Source organism: Periophthalmus magnuspinnatus, chromosome 16 (genome assembly GCF_009829125.3).
Source record: "Periophthalmus magnuspinnatus isolate fPerMag1 chromosome 16, fPerMag1.2.pri, whole genome shotgun sequence".
NCBI lineage: Eukaryota > Metazoa > Chordata > Actinopteri > Gobiiformes > Gobiidae > Periophthalmus > Periophthalmus magnuspinnatus.
The window spans coordinates 19215418-19229797 of record NC_047141.1 but is presented as its reverse complement, the minus strand read 5'-3'; positions in this window follow the sequence as shown (position 1 = coordinate 19229797).

The window sequence follows — 14380 nt, the reverse complement described above, 5'->3', positions numbered from 1 at the left end:
TAAAAAAAAAAAAAAAAACTTTATCAAAGCAATTCCATGCCATTTCTTCATTAAAATTTATCTAGTTCAGACCCCTTTTCTAAGGATCCCTGGGGGACCCCTAGAGAATCTTTGGTTCCTGAACCCCCAGGTTGGTAATGACTTAAAACCTAAAGTTGCCAATTTCCTTGTTGAATTTGAAAGTTGGCTCTTGGTTTATAATTCTGTTGGCTTTTGTCAAGCTCCTTTTCCTTCAGGCACTTCCTGACTTCTGGTCCACTCCCAGGTAGCTTGTATTCATGCCTCTGCATCTCATTGGAAACATGTTAAGACAGTGTTTCATTCTTTGAGTTAGTCCAGCTTGTAATTTATTAGATGTGAAAGATGTTCTTCCAATCTGGACTTGATAAACTTTTGATATTTCTTTACTTTGAGTAACATCACAACTATTATAATTATACATTTACAATGACACCTAACAAGACTCCTACTGAAGGGGACCAAAATATTTTTCATATTCTCTATTTCTTCTTTTTTTTTTTTTTTTATTCAATGACAATATTCAGGCAATTTTATGGCAATCCATCAGAAATGTGTAAAGTGTCACTTTAAAAAGTGAAAGGATTGGATTGTAAAATTAGCACATGGATGCAGACATATTATTGAATACACTTGTTTGAATTGATTGTTTTGGTTTCTTGACTAGCTCCTTTTGCTGCCTTTGTAAATAGTTTTTATGCAGACAATATACACAATATTGTCATTTGGAATATTCATTGAAAACAACAATTGCAATATTATTCTTTTTCTCTATATCTCCCACATCTTTTCCTACTAGGAGCAATAGAACAACTTTAAAATGAATATTTTCAGATTCTAAATAAAGTTTACTTGGATACAGAAGTCATAGAGCTTCTGTTTTTTCCTCTTTCTTTACAAGCTTGGGACACACTTTGATGATGAGGTTTTACAGCTCTTCAGTGCTTACTGTATTGATGGCTGCTCTGCTCTTTTACCACTGTACGCCAAAGGGCTAAAAATAATCATCTCACTAATGAGGCCTATACATTGAATACGTAAGATGAACCAGATGCCTATAATGCCCCCAGCTCTTTTAGTTTTCCCATTTATTTCAAAAACCATAGGCAGTATTTAGGAGAAAGGTGAGAATGACTTCAAAGTGCAACTAATAGCGTAACAGTAATGCTTTCCCTTTGGCTAAAACTGGGCCCCCTAAAAATTCATGAGGCATGAATATCTCATATCTGTCATATGTTTATGTTGTACAGCTCCAGGTTAGTGAATGACAGAAAATGCCATGTGATTGTAAAATGAAGCCATCTGGAGTATTTTTCAGTTTTTTCAGACAAAAGTGAACAAGTTTGGCTAGTTTTCATTTTATTTTGAAAGTTTTGTGAAAACTTGAGATTTAACACACACATTTGACTCTGGGGGGACTTTCAGCATGTCTTGACAGTGATTTGTGCAAGTAATACATAGGCCTATGGCTCTAGGAAAGCAAGTCTGTCCTCATTTCTGCAGCTAAATACAACAATTGGCAGCTAAAAATCTGCTCAAAAGGTTGCAAAGGATTCAACTGTATGTATTTTATTAAAACAGTGGCCAGACCTCTTTTGCACAGAACGAACACGGCCAACCACCATCTGATCTGTCAAAGAGAAACATTTGTCTTTCCAGGATGGACTCAAAGCAGGAATGTTCATGATTTTTGTGTCCATGCCAAAATATTTAATCCTGCAAGTGTGGCAGATTTCAAGGATCAAGATTACTTTATTTGAACCAACAGGTTTATTTTATTTATTTTATTTATTTATTTTTATCTTTTTTTTTTTTTTTTTTGAGAGGCAGCTTATCCAGTCATAATTTACATTCCAGCACAAATCAAATGAGGCACACGGGCTGAAAGAATTGAAACAATATTAGGATCAGAAAGATTAAAAAACACAACAGATTAAAATCAGTGCTCAGTAAGTAAGACAACAATAAAAGAAACTGGATTGTGTACAAGTTGTGATTAACATATTGGAAACAGGAGGATGTAACAAAGCATTGTTTGTTGGTCTACTTTGTCAGTTTATCCCTAAAATGTGTTGTAAAGAACTGCTGTTCAGCTATACACACAAAATAGTAATACAACAAAACATAAGGCAGGCAGAGCTACAGGACATGAAATCATGTTAAAGTTTGTGTATAAATTTATTGCATTCCACTTTTCTGCACACTCCCATACACTACTCGGTTGTCGTTCACTGCTGTTCAGTTGACACTACCAATGACTTTTAAATGGGGCCAAACGATGATGATACAACACCTGTTTCACTAATCCGGAAGCCAACTCCAGTAAATTAGCCCACGGGACTCTTGGCCATGCTAACCCCGCTCAAATTGTAAAGATTAAACATTGTCTGTCATTTTGGTTGGGGTGAAAGCATTGCCCTGAACCGCAGCGGTGTGGTGACGACTCCTTTTGGGCGGAGTGGCAGCAATGACCCCTGCTTGGTAGAAAGGCCATAATGTGCAACTGTGCTCTCAATAGTATGTCATTACACACTATATTTACATAAAAATCCCAGGGTGGCAGGTCACATGGTGCAGCTGCAGGGGGTTGAAGATGTTCCGGTCGGCGCAAACCAAAGATTACTGGAGATTATAGCGGCGCTTTGTCTGTTATGTGGCCTGCTGCGCTTTTAAATGGTCTCTGTGCCATGTTTTACAGCATCATTACACACTCAAAGTTCACTATTTATTCTAGGTCCAGAGGATATTTCATTTTGATAGTTCCCTAATAAGTAAAATACATGGTAGTGGTGCTCGTGGTTACAGTGAAAAATGGCTATGGTGAAATAAATGAGGTGTGGCAACGGGAAGATGTTGCATTGAGAAAACCCACTCATTTCACATGCCCAGTGGACGAGTGTTTCCACAGCAGCAGTAATTGGATTAGAGACTTTCTTCTCAACAGTGTTATTGACAAGAACAAATTAGAGGAGCATGTCACGGTCAAAGCAGGAGCTCATTCTTACTTACTCAGTGTTACTGTAGGGGTTGACGGCTAATTTGTATAGTTTGGTTTGATGGAGGCTTTTAAAGAGTGAACAAAAGAACTCCTGCTGATATGATTTACTTTGAGAATAAAGTCAGTTTCATCCAAAGTTGCTGATCAACTCCTAAATAAAGTATGTTTTTTTTGTTTGGACATGACTAGCCATGACTCAAAAAAACAATGTGTTACTTATAAAAGTCTTTGCAATGCTTTCCTCTGGTTCCTTTGTGAGAAATGGGCTTTTCTGAATATGTGATTGTGTCAATGACGCATTTTGGTGGCACAAATGTACCAATAAATACTTAGGGGTTATAGTGTTCTATTACCCTCTAAATTGTCCCTTTTTCAAACCAACCGTTGAATGTAATATTGTATGAACTGATGTACATTTCAGCCTCCTTATATCTGTAGCCTCCCGTGTCTGCTTCATAGCACGCATATTATGGAACCGGTCCATTGTTTGCCATCTTGAATCACAAGGGATGCTCAGGGAACACAAGCTGTTTTTGTTCCATTTATTCAAAGCTTCATTGCCTCATCAAATATTTACCTGCTGCTGTGCCCACTCTCCACACAAACAGCACTTACACAGATGTACTGTACAGCTCAGTGGTGCCTTAAGTACTTTGCACTATAGTGTACTGTGATCCGCTTGAATCCAAATAGAACGAGATAACACAAAACATGAGTATGTGTTTGCAAAGATTTCACTTCCAGTTCTTTATAATAATCAGACCCGGGTTGTGTTTAATTGTGCGTTTGAGGCTGTTGCTAAGGCAGGGTTCATTGACAAAAACAAAAGCAGTGTGTATTGCCTGGACAGAGTTTGACGTCTGTGTACCAATGACTTCCTGTTAGCGTACAGTTCAGAGCCATGTGACGTAAGCTAATTTGTGTGGCGACGAAATAATTTCCTAATTGTAGGAGTGTTGCATTATTGAGCACATACACAGAGGCTGACTGTTTCTATGGGATTACTGCTTTGTTCAATGGGAAGAACAAGGATTGCAAAGTGGATTGAAGTCTGGGTGAAAGATGTTTGTCAAAAGAATAAGGTATATAAGGTAATAAGATTTTCTAGCAAGAAAAGGAATTTCTAAAGAGTATAATATGACTGTCTCAACAGTTTTAGTGTTCCAAGAATGTACATTAATGCTATGAATAAATAAACAAACATTTGAGGTGATAGTGAAAACCTTGTTTGACTAGTCATGCATGTTGTACTCAGTCATTTCCTGAGCAAATGCATCACAAGCCTGACGCACAGCCTTAATCAGCTGCGTAACAGAGTAAAATTGACTTGTTTTTATGAATGAGGAGCAGAAGTGTTATCTTAATGTACCATGCACTCAGAGACAATGAAGTGACATCATGGGGAGGTTTCTAGGCAACAGGACAGACCATAAACCCAGTGTCTCATAGGCCTCCTCTCACATCCTGTACATTTAATTAAAAAGCTTAACTAAACAAATGTAGTTTTACAACTTCATCATGCAATATGCTAAGTTTAAATTAGTACCATAACATCATTTGCATATTAAAGTGAATTTGTTTTGTGATTTTTAAACCATATGAAAAGACGAAGTAGATATTTTCCTACTGTCGAACTCCTAAACCTCACAAATCGTTGCTACATCAAGCACGTGCACAGCTTTATAATAGCTTTTTGCAGTGAAAAGAAAGGTGCACTTCCAGTCAAACCTTCCTGCTCAGTCAATCCTAGCGACACTTATGGCTCTATCTTGCAGGGCTGATAGTACACAGAGATCTGATTAAGTTACAAATTAATGCCCCGCCTTTATGAAGAAATCATTGGTGATCTTGCTACAAGCATGTGACAAGTTTGTAATTTTCCAAGATTTCCTCTCTCTTGCCACCGCAAAAAACCAAACACAAATAATAATAACAGCAATAAGTAAGTAAGTCATGAGTGGAAGAAGAGCTTATAGCTATAACTTAAATAGCCCAAAACAAGTAAATTTGCCTGGGCTCCTGAACACACACTTCTCCAATACTTTATGAAGGTGTGTCTGATCACTGGATCTGAATCTCCCTGAGTTCAGCTGGATGTGATTGACCAGTGGATTAGCCAATAAAGAACATGGCAGATTTCTGCAGAATCAATGAGCAAAGCACTAATCTCTGTCTATCTGAGTTGAGAGAAACTTGGAAAATAATAAATGACGGATGACATTCTTTTTTCACATGCGTCACTGAAAAAAAACAAATCTGTTTGATCCTGGCTGGAGGCACGTCAGAGGGAGTGGGGTCCAGACATAAATACAGAGAGATATCATTCTGGACTGTATATATAGTCTGTTATATTGTGATGTTTTATTTTTATTATTTTAATGTGCTGTATCGCCCTGCCCCATTGTATAGTCATTCGAAATTAGCTCCCCCATCATATGCAAACCTATTTAGTGAATGAAAGACTTTGAATTACATTTCTATTTAGGCCCTTCTGTACTGAGTCAAGCAAACATTTCACACCATTTTACAAGAACACAATGTTATGCCAAGGAGCTGTGTGTGAAGTTTTTATTTGGTGAGATCCAAATTTAACTTACATATAGGGAGGTGCAGGCTAAGATCATTGAGCTGGGGACTGGAGAGTGAAAACTTGTTGTGTCCATACAGTTGTGTTTCAGCTTGTGTATGGTCAGCATCTGGCCAGACCAAAAGTTCATGATAAATTATGGATGTTCCCGATCAAGTGAATCTATTACATCTAAGTCCAAGTCTTTGATGTCCATCTGTGGTCGGCTCGTACTGCAGTAACAAGTGTAAACCACTCATATTGTTCCATGCACATACTCAGCCTTGAATATAGGGCTTTATGACATATTACCTTTTTCTTTCCAACCGTCAGTGAATCTTCTGGGAACTGGTTCTTGTAACTGTACTGTGAAAAAAGACATAATTGATCCACATGGAAATTAGATCAGGATTTAAACCATCAACATTATCAAAATTATTACCATATTGTAAATGAGATGTTTTAAGAGAAGTCTGACAATGTTCTGTGTTTAACAAACAGAACATTTACTGCAGAGCTTTATAAACAAGTAGCATAATCTCTGTCAGCTACTTCTTTTGTGACTTTGGTTAGGTTGAGCCACATGGAATCACACTGTAAAAGGTAAAGGTATTTAGGTATTTTGAATTTACTTGAATTAAGAGTACTTCATTTTTACTAGAATAGCTAGATCTTGAGTAGAGTAGAAGTAAAATTATCTAGCAACGGAACATGACTTTTTGTATTACTAATAAGAGTAACAGTAACAGTTTAAATCATCTTCTATTTGTAGATAATTTCTTTTGACAAGTCTGACCTGCTCCAATAGTCTTATGTGTTCTTAGTCATTTTAATTTATCTATGGTGATTGGAGCAGATTACATCAGGGAGAGTATCTGGTGTGATGTTTTTATGCTGACTATGTTCTGGATATGAATGGAATATTTGCGGGATATAAAAGCTGTATAGCGACCAAGCAATTCTCAAACATCAGTTATCATTTTGCTTTGCCCACATCAGACCCTGCCTGTCCCACACTGTGTTACCATGTGTCCAGTGACTCAAGAATGAATGAGGCAATGCAAGACATTCTATTTAGCAAAAAATAAAACCATTTGTAGACACACAGTATTCATTCTTGGACCCAGATGTGCCAGATGTGCAGTTGCAGTGGTGCATAAGGATCTCAAGGAACACAGTTTCGCAAGGAGGTATGAAAGAAGTCATTTGAGGTCAGCGGGGATGTGTGAACAGTGAGGCATTTCACCTCCTCAAAGTCTGTCAGGCAGAGTGACGGACAGTGTGGTGCCTCCTTTAAAGATGACAATAGACTATATCTTTCCACTGCTAACGCCACAAACAGAATAATAAAGAATATATACAGTTTACAGCAAGACATGGCAGCACAGAACCCTGGGTGTAGCAAACTCTTCCACATTTAGTTCATATTTGTGTGTAAAGCAGTCCAGGCAGAGATATTTTAAATAGCCAGTAGAAACCCAGGGCCGAGAGGTTCACATGAGTAATTTGTTAGTTCAAAAGTTGATGAAAATTATGAAACCTCAGACAGTTTACTACACCCTTTGCACAGGCCTGTCCACGCCAACTTTCCTCAAAGGCCTGTCCCAGGAGGAGGACTGGGGTGGATGTTTATGATGCATTTTACAGACAGTTTTTTTACTTGTAACTTCCTTATATGATTTCCCATAAGACATTCCTCACATTCAACGATGGCTTGGACTACTACTTAATATAAGCTGAACTTTCTTACACTTGTAGTTATGAGTGATTTTATTTGCCCTCTTACGGAAAGATGGTGTTTGATCTCCACTGCACCCTGTGCTCCTGTGCCCTTGAGTATCACACTTCATGCTCTCTCCTGCTTGGACCAGTACACCTGCCTGTGTATACCGGTAAATGTGGTATTAAGTAGTAGTAGACTAATTAGTTATTTAGATAATTTGCTCATTGAAAATGCAGTACTATTTATATTGCTTTGTTGTTATTGTTTCTATTTTGCATGATTGGACCTAAGAATTTTCACCGGACACATTTAGCTCTTTATTTTGGTTTGGGACTGACATGAACCTAATCCAATCCAATCCACTTTATTTATATAGCACATTTCATAAACAAATTGTTTCCAAAGTGCTGCACAGAGACAAAGTGACATAAAAAAAAATAAAATCAATAAAACACATAAAAATAAATAAAATAAGTGTCCATACCTAGTGTCCATGTGACCCATTTAGACTCAGCTAGAAAATGGATCAAGGAACTATTGTGAACAAAAACAGCTGGGATTCCTCACCTTCATTCTCCTCCTATTTGTAATAACATGAGTCATTTGGCATTATTTAAACATATGTCAACTAACTGCTCACTGGAACCACTGACTGCAGTCATCCTGGAAATACAGTGCAGCCTTTCCTTGTCTAGTGTTGTTCCCTATTTCAGCCATTCAAAGTGAGTAGTACCTACTGGAGCTTGAACTCACTTTATTCTATTTCAACTCATTTCCTCAGATAGGTTTACAGTTTATTCCCAACTTTCTACCCAAATGTTTATAATATTGTGCTTGGAAGCTGTGTTTTTGTTGTGGTATTTTTAGCTGTCCCTTGTCCTGGGCGCTGTGCCTGCCTGACAGACACTCTCTAATTAGCCCTGCACAAATACATATTTAGAACAATGTGGCTTTAGGGGGGGCTTTTTTAAGTTGCCAGGGAGAACAATGCTGGAAACAATGCAGCTTTCACAATTTGACGGCCCATATTTATTTGAAATACTGTAACTATTCAGGGAACTACAACATTCTGAGACAGACAAAATGATGCTCTTAACTGACTTCATGATTAAAAAAAAAACAACCCATAAAACCACAAAATGAATATCAGTAGGTACATCTCTATAAGTATTATATCCAGTACATATGATTAAATATTTCAAGCCTTTATCTATTCTGGAGTTGTCATTAGGGATCTTTGCTCAGCAGTTTTGGGCAGTTGGTGGGGTGTAACCTCAACCACAGCCCAGGACGACTGTGTGGTTAGATGAAATGGAACTGAACCCAGAAACTCATTGCTAAATGGCAGGAGCATTAACCACTAGGACTTTTCATCGTGTGACAGAAGTGCATTACTCCTCCAGGTTTAATTCTAGAAACTCTTCTTGGCACTTATGCAGCACTACCTGTGTTATTAAAGCACAAGTAATGACTATTGTTGATATTATGGATATAAATCATATTCATAATTGAGCATTTTGGGATCACGCTGCTTCCTCTCTCTTTCACTGTGGTAGTTGATTTGAGGAAGTTGTGTCTTAATGCTGATTGCAGTTTTGGGGTTGGTGTCATTCACAGAGACATGCTGGAGCAGGAAGTTTGGGCGCGGTCTCAAGAAAGTTCCCTTGGCTCCCCGCAGGGCATCCTTAAAAAGTCTACCTCAAATTAAAGCCTGTGAGTTTCTGCTCGTCTGCGGCTCCTTAATGAGTAAAGAGTGGTGCTCACTTTCACTGCACTAGTAATTTGATCAAATTAATGAACTTCAATTTCTGCGAGAAGACCATACAAAACCACAGTAATTAATATGCTCCAAGTAACATCTGGGAATTCTCATAAGATAAAACCTATTTAAAGGCTCCAAGTACAAAGTGTGGGTGTAAACATTTTAAGATTAAATGTTATAAATAAGATATTGTCTTTTATTGCCTTGTATTGATCAACCACAATTATGACAGAACTGGCTTCAGACCTCTCTAGAAAAAAGTTTGAAGAGTGTCATGAACAGTTTGAAATGATTGGATCTTGATTAGATTAAAATTCAATTAATTGCATAGGCCTACAGGTCATGAAAGGGATCCCCAAGCACACAACCTCGCAGGCTGCTCACTTCTGTCATATTTCAGTATAACAAAAGTCTTATATTTTTTTCCACTTTGACCTCATTACACATAGGAATAGTATTACACCTTCAGAGTATGACATTGTCTGCCATGTGCCTTTCGGTGCGCATGTGTCTTCACCGGTCTCAATGCGTTCTGTGTCTTATTATTTTCTCTCGCAGCTCGTCACACGGCAGCTCAGAGGGCGGCCCAGATGTGTATGTGTAAACACGCTGCTAATAAGGCCCCATACTGCCTTGATCTATGTTCAAAGACACTGACAGCAGGTTATAGACACACCTCTCCCCCTTCTACCCCCCTGCCCCAGCCACTGACCGGCCCACCACCCAAAGCAAATATTTAGCAAACTAGTAATGAACCCTGTGTTATAATTATACTCACATGGGCTTGTGTCTATCGGCTATAAGGGCAAAGAGTGTCTAATGACCAAATAGAAATCAATTTGAGATGTAGATTTTTGTGGTAGTGCTGAGTGGTTGAAACTTATTTATTTATTGTGACAATGGCTCATTTGTCACTGTATTTACCAACATCCTGAGAGACAACAACTGTTCTGTTGATTTATTTAGACCTGTGTATGGGTAAAGTATGCACAGTATGAAAAAAGATTTCTGGTAAATAATCTCTATAGTTATTTATTGAGAAGTGAGTACAAATGAGATGGTGGGCTAGGTGATTGCTATGAGGCATTTTTGTTTTATTATATATATGTGATGTGTGTGTGTGTGTATGTATGTATATGTATATGTATATGTATATATAATTTATTATTTATTGTCTATGTAATCCCTTATTTGTCCAGGAATGGCCCACATTAAAAACATTTCCGCCCAGATGTTATTTTCAATCTGACGGTACTGGTCTGAGGAGCCAAATACAATTTACCTTGTTTACAATAGTCTCCTAAAATCTTGGTAAAAACTACAAAGCCATTCTAATCAAGTACTTATCAGATGTGAGGGAGAGGCTGGCAGAGAACAATGGAAGAATGGCCCGATTCTAATCTACCAGCTAAATAAGCAAGTTTCAGGCTCTACCTCCTCCATTAGAGCAGGGCTAATCTAGATCCCCTTCTTTTTAGGGCAGTAGCTCCTCTGTTCAGCATCTTCAGATTGAAAATGACTTCCAAGTGGCAGCTGAAGCGTTTTGAGGCCTACCTTTGAAACCTTTTCTAGACTTTTTATTTGTTCTGGGTTCAATCCCTTTTTATGTAATGTTTACATTTTTGTTTTACTTACAATAACTGGGAAGTAGGGATGTGTATTATGACATGGATGTTGACCTTGTCTGAAAAAGTGGCTAGGCTTCTAGGAATTCTATGTGTAAACAGAGAAAAAATGTGTGTGCCTCCTTTGGCATTTTCAAACTCCTCATTGAATGCTTCCCCTTTTTGATAAATGTTTTGACATACAGTTTCAGCATATGCTTCTAAGTGGGCCACCCAGAATTACTCACACTAAAGGATATTTTTCATTCATACATTGCTTGACATACAATAAATACAGCTGAGAGACTGTATAATCACTCTATAATCAATCACTGCCTGTTCTCAGCCCAGTCTTAGATCTTCTCTTATTAACGAACAAGCAAAATATATGCAAATAAGTCAGTAATGTAATGTACACATACACATGCTCAGCATACCTTTGTTTTGAGTTACTGCATGTATTGCATGTAAGTAGAATAAATGCATAAATGCTTAGGTCCGCTATGTTGCCTGGGCCATTGTCTCTTTGAAGTAATTTTTGCTGGATGGGATGTCTTTGTCAGATGCTTATGTCCAGTCCATATGGCTAATAAATCTATTGTTAAATAGTTTTACCCTCAGTTGCTCAGATGAACAAGGTTTCACAACCAGATGGCACTTCTTGGCTCCTCAGATTACCGACCCCAAGATAGTTCTCCGGAGCACTTATTACATCTTGCATTTAAAATCAGTTTTTCAGTACTTACATGCAGGCTTTTTTTCTGTGGAAACACACTGAAAATGTGAACTTACGTGATTATGTTCATTATTTATTTGTAATGCAATAAAAGTACTGTAGTTGTTTTCACATGCTATAACCCCACTGTATTACCCATATGAGAAACTCAATCCTGTCTTTTCCATTTGGCATTCAGAGAATAATTTGAACATGAAATTTCTAAAATGTTCATGCATACCATTTTGCACTGGAAATAAGGAAAGGTTTTCCAACTTTCCAGTTTCCAGTGGATTGTATGATCTGTCTGATTGCAGCTACAGGTAGGACATGGGCAAGGCGCCTCGTCTGATGGCATTTGGTTTGGATTTTTGCACTCCTCTCTCCAGATGGATGGAGCATACAGTATCAAGACCATATGTTGAAAAAGATTTGGTCTTGAGCCAGCAGTTATTAACACATGAGCACAGTTAAGGCAATTCCTAATGTTACATTTACCCCTTACAGCTATGGATTTTTGGATGGACTTTCAGTTTCTTATTCTCTCAGAAATCATGTTGAGACCAAACACAATATTAAAGCCAGAGTATGTAACTTTTTTGCCAAACCATTGACCAAAATAAATGCATGTTTTTTTTCTTCATTCTTTTTATTTATTGTACTGAAGTATAAATGCCCTAAGTGAGCTGCATCTCCACAAACCTGAGTCTTATTTAACCTAGAGGAGTGTCTCCTCCCGCTAGTTTCCATGGAAATGCTGTTCCTTTGGCTATAGTCTTCCTCAGTATGGCATAGAAAGTAGCTATCTCCATGGAAAATGTCCCAAAGTGTGGCTTTAATGATTCAGGCCATTGCTTTTTTATTTTCAATACCATACATTTGTTGGATTCTTATGTAGATATGTATTTACTTGTATTGTGAAATAATTTCCACAACACATACGTGTTTTTGTTTATTAGCTAATAAAAAGGTAATTGCACAGCCATCATTTACTCCTCTTACTCAAATGTAACATATTCATACATTGAGATGTTTCTTTCTTATCCACTAAAGAGACTTACAGGAAGGGGTTTGGCTCAGGATCAATTGTTCAGCGTTATGAAAACATGTATTTCATTTGCAGGTGCTTTGGATGGAGGAGCCTGTAGCTAAGCCTCATGAAAAAGCTGTTTATATGAGCAACATTGCTCTTTTATAGTGGTGCTGCAGTTTCCTGGGTAGTATTTTGTATACTGATGCAGAAAGAGGGCTGATAGCTCCTGGGAATAGTAAAAATGTCACATAGTTCAATTGAGAATTCAGTCACATTGCACTCATACCTTTCTTGTTTCTGAATACTATATTCATTTTGTTTTGGGCAACACAACTCAACGTATCCTCTCACCTTGTACAGCTGTTTAGTAGAGTCAATTGTTAACACAACACAACAAGCAAAGATGAAGCAAATATGTAGTAAGAACTATCTGACTGGGCATGTCATTGCTGTTGTTGTTGGATTGGCTAAAGGCTTAAACTTTGTACAGTCATGCCCAGTCCCTCCCCTTTATAAATGTTTTTAAAAAGTCATTCAGAATGAATCAGTTGTAATTTATTTGAAAAAAAAAATACCATTCATTTTAGCTGTGAACAATTGAAGAAATGTTGAAAATCTGAAATTGTACTCCATAAAGTGACATTATGGGTTAAGGTATGCGAATTGGTTAATTTACATTAGTAATTAATTTACAATTTTACATACATTTACATTAATACATCAATTTATATACATTCATATTACTTACTGTTCTCCCTTTTTTGCAGTAAGTATCATGAAATGATTTATGACTTGCTTTAAGAAGATACTTTAACAAACTATAATTTTAAGTTTATCCTTTTTTTTTTATGCTAGATGGGTTTGTTTTTTTGTTTTTGTTTTGTTTTTTGGATACAGGGCTATTTTCTGTTAAAATTAAATTCTGTCTGGACACACCAGAATTTGGCAACAAAGTCAAGCATCTCCAGTTTGACCTGGCTGAGACAATGATTTCCTTTGATGTGACCTCTTTTCACTTGTATCCCCACATCAGTAGCGGTGGAGGCAGCAAGGAGGATACTAAGCCAAATAAGAGAGAACTAAACTTTCACCTGACCAAATCTGCCAACTACTGGAAATTTGTTTAAATACCACATATTTCCAGTTTTGAGGAAACTTCTACAGGCAAATCTGCAGCTGTGCTATGGGCTCACAGGTCCTATTATTGCTAACTTGTATATGGAACAATTTGAACAGAATGCACTGGCCTTGTTTCCAGGCACTTCATCCATGCATTGGTATTGCTACGTGGATGATAATTGGATCAAAATCAAAATTCAACATCTGGAAGCCTTTAGTGCACATATTAAAGGGCACATGTTACTCTATATTCTGATCTATGTTATAATGTTGTTTTCTCATCAAAAACACACCCGGAACTGTGTTTTGTTTCATTCACACATGTTTAACAGCCAAACCCTGCATATTTAGCCTGAGTTCTTCTCTCAGATAGAAAACACTCTGTTACACGTTTTTGTGATGCCATCTGGTAATACAGGAAGTGCTCCACTGTGTTTTTAAACTCCATACACCTTCATTAGAATCATTTGGAAACTACCTCTACATGACATCACAAGGTGGAACACAGCATTTTGAGCTTTGGATATGTAGACAGACTAATAATAAAAGCTATTCAAAAACATGTGAATGAAATAAAACACAACACCAGGTATGTTTTTATGAGGTAGCAACATTCTAACATGTCTTAAAGCTCACAGAAGTCAATTTTGCGTAATATAGGACCTTGAATGTTGTGTAATCTGAACATCAAGTTCACAAAGGAACAGGCCAAGGAGAACAAATTGGCCTTCTAAGATTGTACAATAACTATAGGAGAGGACCAGTGACTCTAAGCAGAAGTCTTCAGGAAGCCCACACACACCGACTAATACCCGCTTCTTATTCACACAATCCACTGCAGC